We start from the raw sequence: 6510 nt of genomic DNA, 5'->3' as shown, positions 1-6510 counted from the left end.
CTTTTAAAGCTTTATTTAAAAAAATACCTTTTATCCAGATTTTCATAAATCTCTCACCTGCACTTGCACCCACTAGCACACACTTCAAGTTTCAAATTCATTTTTCAATTTCCTCCATTTTATCCCTTTTTTGTTCGTTTTAAAATCACTTTTGAAAACAAGGTTCAAAATCACAATATAGTCAAATGAATTGGAGCTGATATAAGTATACTAGAGACAAGGGAGGCGGCTCCTTTTTATTTCAATTTATGAAACACCCTCCCTGCACCCGCCCCCTAGGGAGCGCGCTTCGCGCGCTCTGTAAGTGAAGCGAGCGGGTAAAAATATTGACCTTTTTATGTACAATTTCAATTTTGTGATAGTTTTTTTTTTTTACATATATTATTCAGAAAATAACACCATTATTTATCTGATTATTTTTTTTTTTTTGGGGGGGTCCATGGCTCCCAAACCCATGTGATACCACTTAAACCAAAGGTGTTATCTAATACAACGCTGTATATAAGTCAAGGCCCAATTTAGACTGATCCCTTCCATATTTTATAGGTCAAGGTTATATCTAAAAACTGGATTTTTATAGGTTATTTTTATTACAATAATTTTTTTATTTTGGAGTATCAAGATTATTGATATCTTCAACTCAGTCACACAGCATAAATCTAGCTCTCAGAAATAATACAATATAAAATTTCCTAACTCCATTAATCCCCATCCGTTTTTAATATCATTTTACAACTTTGCATATATATCACATTTGATACTCTTAGCATATCTTGGAGTTCCCTCAAGTGCTCTGCTTCTTTGAACATAACTTTTACACAATGATCACTCCTAATGGTATAGCCCCAGGTCAGATCTAGTACATGTAGTATATAGGTATGTCCATTGTCAGATGCAGCTCGAGGGTCAAAATATATATTGGAGAAAGGTATTTAGACGGGCCTTCTCGACCGCATAATTGGCCTATCCAAAATTTGCATACCCCAAAGCAATTTAAAGGGATGCCCCGGGTTGAGAATATTTATATTTAAATAAATAGAGTAAAATTCACAGAGCAAAATGCTGAAAATTTCATCAAAATCGGATAACTAATTTATAACGAAGTTATTGAATTCTAAACTTTAGCAGTATTTTGTGAAAACAATTATATGCACCTCTCATGAATATTCATTAGGTGGGCTGATGATGTCACATCCCACATTCCTTTTTCTTATGTTATTACATGAAATCTTTTTTTTTTTCATACATGTGTAAATGACGCGTCTCCATTATATGCTCCCATTCGCAATATTTAGCTCACTCTGATCCCATTTTTCGGAAACTCAAAACGTTGAAAATAAACGATATCCATATACTTTACAATTTTTATGTACAAATCCTCAACCAATGCTATACCTATACATCCTTTCAAAACATTTTTACTTACAATAGGGACATTCATTCATATCCTACACGTCACTCATCATACTTTCATTTGACAAACCCGAAAATAATTTTAGCACATAAAACAATTAGACACCACGGCCCAGATATATGGAATGACATACCCAATCATATTAAACTCACTGCATCGGTCTTTTCTTTTAAAGCTTTATTTAAAAAAATACCTTTTATCCAGATTTTCATAAATCTCTCACCTGCACTTGCACCCACTAGCACACACTTCAAGTTTCAAATTCATTTTTCAATTTCCTCCATTTTATCCCTTTTTTGTTCGTTTTAAAATCACTTTTGAAAACAAGGTTCAAAATCACAATATAGTCAAATGAATTGGAGCTGATATAAGTATACTAGAGACAAGGGAGGCGGCTCCTTTTTATTTCAATTTATGAAACACCCTCCCTGCACCCGCCCCCTAGGGAGCGCGCTTCGCGCGCTCTGTAAGTGAAGCGAGCGGGTAAAAATATTGACCTTTTTATGTACAATTTCAATTTTGTGATAGTTTTTTTTTTTTACATATATTATTCAGAAAATAACACCATTATTTATCTGATTATTTTTTTTTTGGGGGGGGGTCCATGGCTCCCAAACCCATGTGATACCACTTAAACCAAAGGTGTTATCTAATACAACGCTGTATATAAGTCAAGGCCCAATTTAGACTGATCCCTTCCATATTTTATAGGTCAAGGTTATATCTAAAAACTGGATTTTTATAGGTTATTTTTATTACAATAATTTTTTTATTTTGGAGTATCAAGATTATTGATATCTTCAACTCAGTCACACAGCATAAATCTAGCTCTCAGAAATAATACAATATAAAATTTCCTAACTCCATTAATCCCCATCCGTTTTTAATATCATTTTACAACTTTGCATATATATCACATTTGATACTCTTAGCATATCTTGGAGTTCCCTCAAGTGCTCTGCTTCTTTGAACATAACTTTTACACAATGATCACTCCTAATGGTATAGCCCCAGGTCAGATCTAGTACATGTAGTATATAGGTATGTCCATTGTCAGATGCAGCTCGAGGGTCAAAATATATATTGGAGAAAGGTATTTAGACGGGCCTTCTCGACCGCATAATTGGCCTATCCAAAATTTGCATACCCCAAAGCAATTTAAAGGGATGCCCCGGGTTGAGAATATTTATATTTAAATAAATAGAGTAAAATTCACAGAGCAAAATGCTGAAAATTTCATCAAAATCGGATAACTAATTTATAACGAAGTTATTGAATTCTAAACTTTAGCAGTATTTTGTGAAAACAATTATATGCACCTCTCATGAATATTCATTAGGTGGGCTGATGATGTCACATCCCACATTCCTTTTTCTTATGTTATTACATGAAATCTTTTTTTTTTTCATACATGTGTAAATGACGCGTCTCCATTATATGCTCCCATTCGCAATATTTAGCTCACTCTGATCCCATTTTTCGGAAACTCAAAACGTTGAAAATAAACGATATCCATATACTTTACAATTTTTATGTACAAATCCTCAACCAATGCTATACCTATACATCCTTTCAAAACATTTTTACTTACAATAGGGACATTCATTCATATCCTACACGTCACTCATCATACTTTCATTTGACAAACCCGAAAATAATTTTAGCACATAAAACAATTAGACACCACGGCCCAGATATATGGAATGACATACCCAATCATATTAAACTCACTGCATCGGTCTTTTCTTTTAAAGCTTTATTTAAAAAAATACCTTTTATCCAGATTTTCATAAATCTCTCACCTGCACTTGCACCCACTAGCACACACTTCAAGTTTCAAATTCATTTTTCAATTTCTGCCTTTTTTCCGTTCTTTGATGATTCGTGACATCAAATTTTTTTCTTACAGACACAATTAATTTCTTAGGTTTCCATGTAGCCCTTCCCTTTTTTGGCTGCTATGCTTCAAGCATATATTTGCTTATATAGTTTGCCTCTGTATTTTACTCATTATATATTTTTTTCTATATTGTATTAATGTCTTTCTCCAGTCACTATATATAAGATTGTCACTTGGTTATGTACTTTATGCTATATTATGATTATGTCTCACGCATTGTAAATTTATTTTGTATATTATTCCATTAAATGCAGAAAATCCTGGAAACAAAATGATGAAATAAGTTGCAGCAATCTAATTGTTTTGGTTCTAGGTAGAATTTTTTTGATAAACCTAATTTCTTTGTAAGAAAATACAAAAGAACAAGTGGGGATATCAGCCCACCTAATTAATTTTCATGAAGACATGCCTAGAACCGTTTCACCAGAATAATGCAAATCTTTGAAATTCAATAACTTCGTTATCTGTTATCCGACTTTGATCAAATTTTAAGCATTTCGTTTTGTGAGTTTTACTCTATTTCTTGAAATATAAATATCTTCAGCCTGGACCATCCCTTTAATTAAAAAATAAGGATGTGTTGCTTATTTTACATTGAGTTTTGGTAAAATATTTGCAATTAAGATTAGGTTAAGAAAATAAATTGGAGAAAGCACCCCCCCCCCCCCTTATTAAAATTGAATGTATACTAAACCACTTGTTTATAGGCTTTCTGTTCAAAATCGGAGTTTCCCTCTTGAAGATAGCAATTTTTTATCGCTCGTTCGCTTGGCTCTGGCGCATAAATGATATTTGTCCTGCATTGGCTTGGCACAAAATAGATACTAGTGGTAGATATAGAGGTGAATTTCCGAAGTCACTTTGGCTGTAGATTCAATCGAGGAGGTTTGGACTGTTTATTATTATAAGTCACAATTTTCAAAGGACGCGTTATAATCATGCAGACCAGAAATTCAATGCACACAAAATAATCCACCCAGAGCTTCAATCTCTGGTTGTTCTGCTGAACTATTTTGGGTACACTCACCAATACCAGTCTGGTGATGATAGTAAAATGTCAGAAATCCCCAGAAAGGATGGTTATTCCTGTCTAATCCACCCCTCGCCCCTCTTTCTCCCTCCACCGCCCACCTTTATGTTTATGCCTATCCACCGTATCTTTCTCTTATATCAGAAAAATGTAGTATTTTGGGGCGGCCCCTGACATTTCAGATATTCTCAGGCGCGATTTTAGGAGGGGGGGGGGGGGCTTTGGGGACTGAAGCCCCCCCTCCAAAAAAAAATCGCTCAAGCCCCCCCAAAATTGACACCACAAAAAATAGATGTGGCCCTATATGCGTATCTTCAAGTGCTCTTAGATCAAAGTTTTTATTATTCAAATTCGAAAACGTTATCCCTCGTTCGCTAAACTCTCCCTCGCAAAATTACATCCAAACGCAGAATACATTAATGCTCTCTTAAGAGTATAGGAAGTCAATGATCTCCTTCAATATAGTAGACTGCCTTGCAACTTTTTTTCGAATCAACCTCCCTATATGCTTCACCCATCACGAATATAACAATACTAATTCCATAAAATTGAAGTTTTAAATCTAAACCTGTCCGAAATCCGAAATTTTGTCATTCTTTAGGATATTTTTCTTTAAAAATGGCTCTGTCGCTATATACTCGCTGATTGAGGCTAAACTTATTAAAAACACATGTATAGTTTAGAGCAGGGATTCTCAAATGGTGGCGCGCGCGCCATTTGTGGCGCACCGAGCCTTCCGGAGTGGCGCGTGGGAGCCGGTATAGAAAAAGAAAAAGCATTAGAAATTAAAAGGTTGATCTACTATTAATCTGGAATTGAGGTTTGATCATTTAATTACAAAGGGAAAATAAAAACTCAGCTCTTTTTGAAATCTAAATGCTATTTGATTTCCTCTGATTTTGTGTAATCTAGCATTCGATAACCCCTATTATGGAGGATCTAAATGTATTCATTTACGATTGGTACAAAGACTATGTACATAATATGTGAACATTGCTTTTAATAATAACAATAATAATCATAATTACGCTTTATTTACTCAGGGTTGTCATTTGGTTAGGGAACTGCAGCGGGCCCTGCATTTCCATATATGTTATTACTACCCTTCTCCAATCTAAATGCTGAGCGCCAAGCAACAAGGCAGAAGGTTCCATTCCTATATATATTTTTTTTGTATAACTCTGTTGGGGATCGAACCCACGGCCTCCCGTTCATGAGGCTGACGCTCTACCACGTACTAATCAACATACCCGGTTTGCTTTTCAAACACGACCCTCATCAAGAACAAAATTTAATACAGAAACATAATAATTAACACTAATTTGAGCACGTCACATCAATTTATCTAAATAAATTTTGTAATTGGTATTTTTATATCTTCTGTTGATTGAGAACCCGTCTCGGCCATTTAAAAGGCTTTTTACTTAAAGGACACGTCCACCCCAACAAAAATTTGATGTGAATAAAAAGACAAAAATCCAACAAGCATAACACTGAAAATTTCATCAAAATCGGATGTAAAACAAGAAAGTTATGACATTTTAAAGTTTTGCTTAATTATTTCAGAAAACAATATGCACATCCTGGTGGGTGTGCGAATGAGGAGATTGATGACGTCATCCACTCACTATTTCTTTTGTATTTTATTATATGAAATATTTTATAAGGAATATTCTAATTTTCTCCTCATTGTCAAGCGAGACAACGATTAATTCCTCCCTGAACATGTGGAATGAGCATTATTTCATACTTTATGATTCAGTCAAGTCGGTCCTTATTGTCAAATCTCTAAAAAATGAAATATTGTATAATTCAAACAATAAAAAACAAAAGAAATAGTGAGTGAGGGACATCATCGAATGTCTTATTTGAGTTGTGCATATCACTGTTTTGTGAAAAATAAGCAAAACTTTAAAATGTTATAACTTTCTTATTTTACATCCGATTTTTATGAAATTTTCAGCGTTTTGCTAGTTTGATTTTTCTCTATTTATTCAAATCAACATTTTTCTGCAATACTGCACCCTCCCCCCCATACCACAATATTTCGCTCTTCGCGTGTTGGATAGTGGAGCAGTCCAGATTCTCAACAAGAAATTAGGCGCTTCAACAAATTTAATCAGATCGGCGAGTGAAACCACTGAACTAGTATTATAGTTCAGTGAG

Source organism: Lytechinus pictus, chromosome 2 (assembly GCF_037042905.1).
Source record: "Lytechinus pictus isolate F3 Inbred chromosome 2, Lp3.0, whole genome shotgun sequence".
NCBI classification, from domain to species: Eukaryota; Metazoa; Echinodermata; class Echinoidea; order Temnopleuroida; family Toxopneustidae; genus Lytechinus; species Lytechinus pictus.
Note: the sequence above shows the minus strand (reverse complement) of the source record.